This window comes from Nicotiana attenuata, unplaced genomic scaffold (assembly GCF_001879085.1).
Source record: "Nicotiana attenuata strain UT unplaced genomic scaffold, NIATTr2, whole genome shotgun sequence".
In the NCBI taxonomy this organism is placed as follows: Eukaryota; Viridiplantae; Streptophyta; class Magnoliopsida; order Solanales; family Solanaceae; genus Nicotiana; species Nicotiana attenuata.
Window position 1 is genome coordinate 154284 of NW_017671088.1, and position 12176 is coordinate 166459.

A 12176-nucleotide genomic window follows, 5' to 3' on the forward strand; every position below is an offset into this window, starting at 1 on the left:
CAATGTGTGAAAGGCTAAGGCCATCGCCGCCAATGGTCGACCTAGATTCGACTACGGTGAGTAAACGACTCGACGATAGCCGAAGTCGCCCACATGGCTAAGGCCACCAATTGTATTATGGCTAAGGCCATCGCCGCCAACGGTCGACCTAGATTCGACCACGGTGAGTAAACGACTCGACGACAGTCGAAGTCGCCTACATGGCTAAGACCATCGATTATATTATGGCTAAGTCCATCGCCGCCAACGTCGAACTAGATTCGACTGCGATGGGTAAGTAACTCGACGACAGTCGAAGTTACGCGCATGGCTAAGGCCATCGACGCCGATAAGTCGACCCAGCTCGACTACGACGGCAAGTAACTCGATGACAGTCAAAGTTACGCACATGGCTAAGGCCATCAACAGTATAATGGCTAAGGCCATCGACGCCGATAAGTCGACCCAGCTCGACTATGACAGCGAGTAACTCGACGATAGTCGAAGTTGCGCACACGGCTAAGGCAATCAACAATATTAAGGCCGAAAATAAAAGGTACAAAAAGAAAAGAATAACAGCAAAAGTATAACTTCCATTATCATCCAAAGATACATGTACAAAAGGACCCATTTGCGTCTCCAAATACAGCAAAACAAAATGAATACAAGTCCTAAGGGGCTTCGCCATTCTGTTCACCGCCCCCTGTCGGACCGCCATCTCGTCCACCGCCGTCCTCGGCCTGATAGGCCACAGAGATCCAAGAGCCGGATTCTAGACGGTTGATGTCTTCGGAGTTATAGCCCGCCCGGTCTGGGGAATCAGAACTATACCCACAAGTTTCACGGGCGACACGGGCTATGCGCCGTTGCTCTTGAACCTCCGCCTCAGTAGCTCGACCCGCAGCTAAGAACTCCTCGAATACGACCAATATGGACTCGGCGTATACCCACATGTCATGCGCCTCACGATGCGCATCCTCATCAGGCCTTGGTGCAGCAGTCCGCTTGAGGACTTCAATCTCAGCCGCCTTGGCATCGAGTTCGGTGGTCATAGCGGCAACCTTGATCCGCAAATCAGCAGCTTCCGCCGCTACCCCACGGCCAACCTCCAACTCTTCTTCCTTAGACTGGAGAAGAGTCTCCAGCTCAATGTTCCGAGCCAGGGCGGTCATCAGCTGCTCGTCGATCTGCTCCAACTCGGCCACCCTCCGTTTCAGCTGGGCCTCCGACTGCTCCAAACCCTCACGGAAAACCCAAAATTCCGGGTCCTGCTTGAGTAGGTCCGCCAGCGCCTGATGCTTGACGCGGCACCGCCGATATTTCTTTACCACCTTGTTAAAGGTGGCTGCCTTCCTTTGCGCTCGCCGCCCCCTCTCTACCTCCAAGATGAGAGTCTAAAAAAGAGGAAAAGGAGGAAAGGCAAGTTAGTATGCATCAAAATTTACTTTACGGTACATGAAGAAAATCGAAAAATACCTGCAAGGCCGCGCCGGCAACCCTCCGGGATAGTTCCCCGTCGCTAACCCCTTTTAACATTTCACGCTCAGCGGCCGCACATAGTAGGGTCATATCCATTGCGGCCTGCTCGCTGTGTTGCAACAGGTTATACCCTCCTGGGATCAGAATTCGGCGGTTGGATCTACCTGCCGTCATCCCCACACGGCCGGACCCGCGTTAACGCATCTGCATCCGCCTGGGCGGCCTTAGGGCCCACCCTCTCGGTATCATCTCCCGCTTCTCCAACGGCAGCCGACGAGCCGCTCTCCGGAATGCGTGTTGGGCTGGCGTCGAGGACCGCCCCCCCTTCGGGAGTCGACCTCCCGGAACGGATGGCATCTGCCATAAAAACTGGCCTTGACTCCCGATGGGGCTCGCTCGCCCCCTCGTCTTCTGTGGCTATCCCCTTGCCGGTTATCAACCGACGTCTTTTCCTTTCCGGTGGCTCCTCGCTCTCAGAAGTCTCCTCCACAGCCCGTGGGGATGGCATTGAAGGAGTCGCTCCCCTCGTGGACGCCGCCACGGGCAGCGGGTGAGGAACCTCCGCAGCGCCATCACTGGGCGAACCACAGGGTATGTATCCGTCTTCAGAATCAGTGCCCGCCCCAGGTGAGGTGACGACGTTCTTTTTCTTCTTCTTAAGGGCGCTCCGACCTGCCAATGCGAATAAGTCAGGTAACAAGAACGTAGGGAACTCCCAAACCGTAGCCAAAGAATTACCTGACGGGCCGTACCGTTGAAGAAATGCAGCCCAGGTACGGCATTCCTCCGCATAAGGTATTATTCTTTCCACCCATGATTTGATGTCATCAATGAACTGGGGTGGAGAAGCCCTCGCTGCGAATAAAAAAGGGAGAAAAGCAAAGAAATCACAATGGCCGTATGGTCAAAAGCGCAAGCAGTCCTGAATTCTACGAGTAGAAATACTTACGTTCTGGATTCCATCTTTCCGGGAACCCTTCGGGATTCGACACCAGGTGCTCCGTCCTGATGTAGAAATATTTACGCCAAAAGCGGCGGTTGGGCTTATCATCGGCTTTAACAACCAAGCCCCTTGTGCCACGACTTTTTAACTGCAGCATGGTACCCCTCAGGTAACCAGGGCGGAATAACTGTAAGAAGTGGTGGACCGAGACGCTGCACTCAGCCCTGGACGCATAAGTGGTCATAATACGGCACACCTTCAAGGTGTAAGGAGTGAGCTGAGCCGGACACACATTGTAAAAACGGCAAAGCTCCTCCGTCAGAGGGTAGATTGGAAGATTGTAACCGATCAAGAACGGGTGCTCATAGAATGTGCAATACCCAGGCCGGTGCACATTGGTATAGTCCGTCCCGGCCGGGACCATTTCCACGTGGCCCGGAATATGGTGCGTCTCTCGAAGATCATCTAAATGGGATTGTAATAAAACGCTGTGCTCCCAGGGAAGGTCTGGGCTTTTTTAGTCGGAAAATCCCTGCGAACATGCATCTCCTTCGGAAGGACGTTGTCTACGCTGAGAGGAACAAGGGCCTTCTCCGCCTTTTCCCTTCACCGCGGGAAGATGGCGGAACCCTAGACGAGGCATTATCTTTGGCCTTTTTACTACTCTGTCCCCGTTTTGTCATGATTATACTACGTAAGAAACGAAGCACTGACGGTAGGAAGTGTGGTTTCGACAGAAGTGGGAAAGTCTCTCACGAAATAACGGTTACAGGAAAGAAAGACAAAGGAGTAAAATCAGAAAATGCTTTCCGAAGGCTTGAAAGTTGAACCGAATCGAACCTCTCTTCTACTTATAGGGATAAGCTGCGCAGAAATCGAAGAGTCATGATTCAAAACGTGCGCGGGAAACCAAAATGTCACATCATCCTCTGAACCGCCTCGGGGGCAAATATAATAATGATGCATACAGGCGATGACGTCATTCCAAAAAGGAAGCCACGCGTCAGTGTCTCAACAACGTCATATATTTCACCTCATTCATATTGCCGCCCCTGGTCGAGGTCAAATTCTCCTAAGCCGAGGTTCGCATTTCCGCCCATCGAAGACGCCCACCGAATACGTCTCCAACGAGCGGAGGGACTAACTGTATAGGGTCAAATTTGACCCTCAGCATCTCTACGCCAGTGGGTGCGCCCAGTGAGTGTACGACGACTGACGTAGCGGGTACGACTCAGACGTGGGGACAAAAGCGACATCGTTTAGGACTCAGTGTCTTCACTAGGGAGACGTTACCTGTCTTTGTAACTTTTTGATTCTTTCGAGGAAGGTCTCTTATTATATAAAGGAGACCTTCACATTGTAAAGGGGGAATTCGGATCTAAGACAACTCTCTCATTTTCTGGCTTTCTCTCTCTATCTCTACCTCAAACGAACATATCTTACTGAGTTCATATTATCACTTTGCAATACTAGATCTACCACAATAATATCATCTTTGCATCTCTAGGTTTACTATATTTGATTACGATTTACCCTTTTCTTACTTTTGATTATTTTCTAGCTTACAAAGTATATTGTTAACTTTTGAGCCAAACACGTTCTATTTTGAAACGTCTTGGTATGAAATTGTTAATGAAATGCACCTTTTCGTGTAATTGAACCCTAAATATAAAGGAAATGCCCAATTTTTGAGAAATTAGATAAATGTCATCCCTGGTCAAAGACATGCCCGTCACTGTTGGAAAGCCCTGCTTTATAATTATACTCTGTATAGATTTTTAACCCAAAATCAGAGATAGTTGATGAAGCTCGAAGATCAGATCAATCGAAGCTAAGAAGAAGATGAACAAGAAGGTTCTAGAATGTAGAACTCATTGAGAGCATGTGAGCTGAAAATGATTGTATATTTTACTTTGTAAAAAAACTCAATACAAAGGATATATGTCCTACTTATATACACCGTGTATGACAGCTAGACTAATCATTCTCTACTCACTAACTAACCACCAATCACATAATTAGTTATAACTAACCTTCTAACTAACTACACTAACTCACGCGACTGTCATGCGTCACTCTTCTCTTCAATAATAGTCGTGCTGGATTTCTTGTGATGTGTATTTTAACGAGTGTGGAACAAAAATATTGTAAATTTTGACTCAAGAGACAAAAATACTTGGAAAAAAAATATTGAAGACCATATTATATACTCCCTCCGTTTCAATTTATGTGAACCTGTTTGATTGGGCACGGAATTTAAGGAAAAAATGAAGACTTTTGGAATTTGTGGTCCTAAATGAGTTAAAATGGGGTCCACAGTATTTGTGTGGTTATAAAAGCTTCTCATTAAGGGTGGAATTGTAAGTTTAAGCTAAATTGTTTCCAAATTTAGAAAGGGTTCATTCTTTTTGAAACGAACCAAAAAGGAAATAGGTTCACATAAACTGAAACGGAGGGAGTATAAAGCATCTAAACATGCACTATACCTTAACGGCCAGTTACCTCGTTAAGATTACATGCACTATACTCTATTTGCATAGTGATTGACTGCATATCGCATCAATTATATGAGCTATGTATGACTGTTCTATACTTCGTGACCAATGAATTTGTGGTGCCCCCCGCTTTTATTCCAAAAGAGGCATAACTTTACCTCTTACCTCTTGCCTCTTACCAATGATACCATTGGCATAACTCATTTTACCTCTTACCTCTCTCTAACCAATAATAGAATTTCTCATACTAACATGAGGGCGCAATATATAATTCTCATATCTTAGCTTAAATGTCTCTTAGTTCTGATGATGAGTAGGTATTTTGTACCATTGATTCTACTTTAGAAAGGCGCTAGTTAACTTCTCCGATTTACCGAAATATGATTACATGAACCTACACCCTGATGAGAAATGCATCCCTGTGGAACAAAAGAACATTTTTATAAAAGAAACCATCTAACTGAAATCTGATAAGATAAGATATTACAAGTAACTAAAACAAAGAAGGTAAATCAACAACAAGTTATGTCAGAACAACAAACAAAATAAATTAATTTTTATATATAAGGCAAACAAAATCAAGTGAATAGAAGTAAGACAGAAATTATCGTGACAACATCTTTTACAAAATAATACAACATAGAAAAAAAAGTCCAACTAACCAATTAGGAAGAAGCGACACCCAATGTTTGTCTTCTTTCATATTCTTCTGTTTGTGTACATTATATAGAAGAGGGGTAAGCTTCCAGCTACAATAGAATCCTATATGTTCAACAAAACATCAAAGACACTCACCCATGATAATTTCACAAGAGCAATGACAAATTTTTTGAAAATCAGCAGTTTTTAGTTCTGTCTCCCACATTTCATTTGGACAGGAGATTCATCCTCAATGCCATTCGCGCGCTGATTTACATGGAAAATTGATCATCATCTGGCATGGAGTAAGGAACCTAAAGGCTAAGGGGGAAATGACAAAAGTAAATTGGAAGAGGTGGGTCATACCACCTAAAAAAATTGCAAGAATTGTTTCGACCATAATTTGAGTACCCATTGTTTACCCTCAAAATTGGATAACAATGGAATTTATAAGTGGTTTTAAGGATATTTGGATTAATCTGACACAAAGCGATAGATTGAATTATAAATAAAGCAAATAATAATAAAGTAAATTCAAACCGTGTGACTTGAACAGTTATAGCGAAATAGGTCTCACTTGAACTGAATGTGATTCAAATGATGTCAAATACAGAAGAACATTAGCTTGCAGAAATAAAATAATATTATAATACTTTGGAATGCATGTTATAATGTCTCTAATGAATTATCAAATTCCCCTTTATATAGTAGAAGAGTCCTACCCTAGGTACATTTCTATAAAAGGTAAAATCTCTTGATTTGCTAATTGTCGGTTCCTTGCTAATATGCACCGAGATTCTTACCGTAATATCTGCCCGGTCACGGATATTTCGGTCTTCCGATTGTTATTTCCGAACTCGATCGAGGCTAAGGTCGATACCGGACTCAGCGTTCCTCGAAGGCAGGTCTTTCGACCTCAAGTTCTAGCCCGATGAGACTCGAGGTCAATCTCTAGTTCGTGGTCGCCACGTTCTAAGCCAAATCTACCAAGTTGAAGTCGAGCTCGACTTCGACCGTATACAGATAGTCCCCTCATTTTTCGGAGAGTAGGCGACGAGAAACAACATGACCTTCGATCCTTATCTCGATATTTTGTGATAGAAACGATAAAATAGTCAAAATGTCTTGTCAGTCAAGTCTTAATGGAATTAAATGCCTAAGGCCTGTCAGTTGCCGGTCGGCCACTCCTAGATATGAACCGTCGTCGATAAACTATAAATACCCCCTCATTGTCTCATTCAAACTTTACTTTCAAAACTTTTTCTCTCTTGTTCTTAAAGAATCTTTGCACTCTCCAACACTTGTACCCAGATCTCTTGAGGTTTTTGCAAGAACTCTCACTTGTCTTCACCCCAAACCATTAAGCGTAACATTTTAACTTCCTCCTCTTCATCTTTATCCAAAATAAAAATGGAGAATACTTCTAAGACAGTTCCACAAAAAGAAACTACCTCTTCATCACGGCCGACCGGCGAGGAACCAGCGGCGAAACCTCCCCTTGAAGCATTGCTCGACCAGTGCTGATTTTAAGGTCGAGAAAAGCTCCTCGGTACCAGGTCGGTGCGAGCCGGTCTCAAGATATATATGCTCGGTCACCAACAGTCTACTTTCCAAGGTCAAGGAGGATTACAACTGGGTCGGTAATCATGTGGTGGTGCTTGCGCCCGAGGAAGCGATTACTACCCACGTGGAGGGTTTTTTTAAGTGTTTACACTTATCCCTTCACGTTGGGCCCCTTAGACCCGGACATCATCGCCTTCTGTAAGAGGTACTAGGTGACCCACGGTCAAATCCATACATATTTCTGGAGGATAGTAATTCTCCTCCGCTTCTTCGTAAACAAAATCGAGGGGTGTCCCTTCACCTCGATCATCACATGCGCATGTACAGTCCCCGAATCTATCGAAGGAGATTAATAAAACTTTCCCGTCAAGCCAGTAAAGCCCCATTCTCGAGTATAGACGATGACCAGTACCGAGGCTGGTTAGCCGATTCGTTCGAGTGAAGACCTTGGATTTAATCCCGGCTGAGGACATGCCCTTTCCTGAGAAATAGAACATGAACCCTAAGTATAATCTTGCCTTAAAGATTTTGTTTATTGTTTTTCCTTTTTCCTCCCTTCTTATCGATGTTTTGTGGTGAAACTGTTGCTCGGATGCCAGATGCAGTTCCTCGACTCAAGGAGTGGGTCGAGGGCCTCGTGTCACATAAACCCTATTCCGAGCGCACATGGTATAAACTGTTGAAGGGCTGGTGGGAGGCCCGTCCCCATGGTGAATTTCCTTTTCCGAGTTAATAATACCTGATTTTTTCCTCGTGTCGTTGAGTTCTTATTCATTCCGTTTTCTTTTGCAGGTCTTCCCAAGGAAGTTGCTATAAGGCATCCATCCGGTGATGAGGATTTTACCCGTTGAGTCCCCTGCTCCAAGGTAGGGTGATGAGAAGAAAATGAAGAGGGCCCCAAATTCTTCGAGCTCGAAAAAGAAGAGGACAAAAGGAAGTTTGGTGCGTCAATCTAGGGCCCTCTTCGGACTCACTCCATCGGCTGGGGGATGAGTCAGAAGAAGAAGAAGCCTCCGAACTAGTGGCCCGTGTGCGGTCAGGGCTCGAGGTAGGGGTGGGCATAATACCGGCCGAACCGAAAAAAATGGTCGAACCGTGAATTTTGGTTTATCAATTTCGATTTAGTCGGTTATTAGGTCGGTGTGCGGTTTTTAAATTATTAAATTTCGATATTCGGTGTGGTTTACGTTTTTGGTGTTTCGGTTAAACCGAAAAACCGAAATTTTGGGTATGCGTTGAGAAAAATAGGTTTGAACATATGGGTTCTTGAGATTCCAAACCTTCGACCTACAGACTTTTGTTGCCTATCTGAAGCCCAATACCCATCTGAAGCCCAATATACCCAAACCCATTTTGTACCTAAGCCTATTAGCTTACAGACTAAGACTTACTTTACTTTCCAGTGTTCCCTAACCCTAGTTCCCTTCCCTAGAAATTAGAAATTAGTGTTCTTGAGACTCCCGACTTCCTTCCTCCTCTGTGCGACTGTGCTGACGCCCAACTGTTGTGACGCTTTCTTCCTCCGCTCTCCGCACCTCGCTCATCCTTCTCCCTTAGGTTAGTGGTTACCTCCTTCTTCTGAGTTCTTTTTCAGTTTTCCCTCGTCGCTTATTTGACTTTGGTGTAGATCTTGTACCTTTTGGTGTACCACTTTTATACAGGAGTTCCCTCCCCATCATCAATTAAATTATTTTACCTTATTAAAAAAGCTTTTGTTATAGGAGTTCTTTCCTTAACTTTTCGTGTATTTTTTATCTTCTCTAGGTTGATACATATAAGTCCCTGTGTGGCACAAACAGGGCACAACTAGAACATTTTGACTTAAAATGTATTACCAATTTGCATTTTTAATTCTGTTTTCATTCGATTTTCTATAGATGGCATAAGTTGAAAGTAGAGTAAGTGAGGTGGGTTTATCTAAAAGTGAACCTACTTCTTCACCTACAAATTCAGTTGAAACTAGTCAAGGCGCCCCAAAAAAAAAAGAAAATCCGTACAACGTAGATCAACTGCTTGGGATAATTTTAAAAAGTTTAAAGATGATAATGGAGGTGATAGAGCAAAGTGTAAACATTGTGGTCGTGATTATAAGGCTGATTTACGATTGAATGGAACAACATCATTGAATACCCATTTAAAGAAGTGATGTTCTAAACGTCAATACCACACAAGAGGGGGGGATGATTTGTGTGGTACCTAATTTTCGCTCTAGAAGAACCTGGTTCTTCTAGGTGTTCTAACTATTGCAGTTTGCGGAATAATAAATGCATAAACTAAAGAACACAGAGATTTTTACGTGGAAAACACCTGGCTCAAAAGGTGAAAAAACCACGACCTACTACTCAGTAGGATTTTCCCAAACTTCCACTAAAATCACTGAGCCAAAATAGTATTTACAAAAACTCTTTGTAAACCTAAGGATTAACTCTAATCCCAGTGTGGCACACAGCCTCAATTGTTGCGACACTTTCAAGTTAACTCTAACTTGAATACTCAAAGTACCTAATACAATCGCTTCTAAATAAGCTGAAAGGTACAAACAGAAATTCCTACTACAATTGAACTAGAATAAGAATAAACACAATGGAACTGGTTCTTCTCTCTCGTTCAAGTAGCTTCAGGAGTGCACACTTATATCTCACATATATTGCTTTCAAAACAGACTTGCTCTTTTGCTCTCAATTATGTTTTACTTTTGCGTATGTGCAATGCCTGTAAAAGAGAACAAACTCAGTTATTTATTGAGTTAGTAATTAGAGTTTGATTGAGACTCTATTGCTTATCCTTAGACGATTTTGAGTCCTTGACCAATACAAACTCCAACCCTTATCCTAGATTAGGATTGTGTTCTCTCCTCATAAGGAGACTGTTCTCCTTATCCCAACTGCAATCTTTTCGATTTAGTTCAGAAGATATTGTTGCTTGATCTCTACGGTATATCTTCCTCACGTGCATCTCATATGCAATGGTTGATAAACACTGTGTTTCACCAGATGGACCAGGTCCATTACTGAGTTCATTTGTCAATCTTCAAAACTTCAACTGAACTTGGGCCAACAAGAAGTTTCCAAGCATATCACGGAAAGTTGATAATACTCAAACACAATTGTGTTTACAAAATGATGGGCAAATTAATGGTGGGGTGCTTTGGAAATTTGATCAAGAACTAGTTAGGAGGGCTTTAGCTGAGATGGTAATTACGGAGGAATTACCTTTTAGCTTTGTTGAAAAGAAAGGCTTTAAGAAGTTTATGAGCATAGCCCAACCTCTATCTAATATTCCTTCTTGTAGGACAATTACAAGGTATTATTTTCAAGTTTATATTGAAGAAATGCTTAAACTAATGAAAAGTTTTAGAGAAGTAAAACCAAAAATTTACCTTACCACAGACACATGGACTTCGTTACAAAAAATTAACTATATGTGTTTGACGGGTCATTTTATTGATAGATATTGGGTGTTGCATAAAAGAATACTAAATTTTTGCCCTACCTCTAGTCATAAGGGTGACTAAATGGCAAAAGTTATTGGTAATTGTTTGCTTGAATGGAAATTGGCACGACCCAAAATCTCACCTGTCGTGATGGCGCCTATCTCAATAATAGGCAAGCTGATAACCTCAATAAATCACAATAATCTTTTAAGTTTGAAAACATAATATTTTGATTTGATGGAAATCCCACAAATACTGATACAAATACACTCCCAAAACCCGGTGTCACTGACTAAATGAGCATCTAAATGATCACAACACCTGACTGATAAAAACACTTGTCTGAAAATATAGAACAATACAAAAAATGAAAGGAAAGGAGGCAAGGTCAGCGGGCGCCAAACAACTACCTTGATGTCTCCAACTGATAACACTCTAAGATCTAACAGTCACCGTATCCGGAAGCACCTGGATCTGCACACGAGGTGCATGGCGTAGTATGAGTACAATCAACTTAGCAAGTAACAATACTAAATAAAGAGCTGAAGATAGTGACTAGCTATACAGTTACAGTTCAATTCTAGTAGTATCAACATAGGAAATATAGGCATGCTTTCAAATTAAACAATTTAGGCCCAAACAGTAATTTCATATCAAGTTCGAGTGAACGGAAGATAATATCTTTCAGAAATTTCCAAAAAAAAAATAGCGATAAATGGCAACTAAGTGCAACAACAATGAAATCAAATGCAACTTCTTAGGGCAACAACTACTCAGTCCTCCCATTTACTCCAACCTCATAATCACTCATCCTTCACAGTCACTCATTCCTCACACTCACTCATTCCTCCCATTCACTCAACACTCGGCACTCGCACTCGCACTCAGTAGGTACCTGAGCTCACTGGGGGTGTGTACAGACTCCAGACATGCTGCAGCATGCAACCCGATCCCATAAACATCCTCACAATCAGTCCATCCGCCTCACTCAATCATTAACCTCTCCAGTCTCTCAGGCTCAAAACTGTCATGAAAACTAGCCCAAAATGATGACATGATGTATCAATAAATGGTAACAGAGACTGAGATATAATATGAAATGAATAAACATGACTGAGTGTGAAATTTCAATTTAGACAATTAATTTAATAGCAATATGACTTATATGGGTCACGATAATACTGACATATTGCCTCATCATGATTTTTAACACGATTCTCAGCTCAATTTCTTTAACACATGAAAGTACATAGAAAAATGACAAGATTATTTGACTACACGGTTCCATGCATTTTGACCAAGTCACAATTCCTACGGTGCATGCCCACACGCCCGTCACCTAGCATGTGCATCACCTCAAAAGAAATCATATAACACAAAATTCGGGGTTTCATACCCTTAGAATCCAATTTAGAACTGTTACTTACCTCGAACTGTGTAATTGTTATTCTGCTATGCCCTTGCCTCGCGAATCGGCCTCCGAACGCCTCGAATCTAGTCATAATAAATTTGATTCAATCAATACAAATTATAGGAATTAATTTCATATGAAATTCTACATTTTCCAATAAAAATCCAAAATTGCACTCAAAATTGCCCGTGGGGCCCACGTCTCGGAACCCGACAAAAGTTACGGAATGTGAAC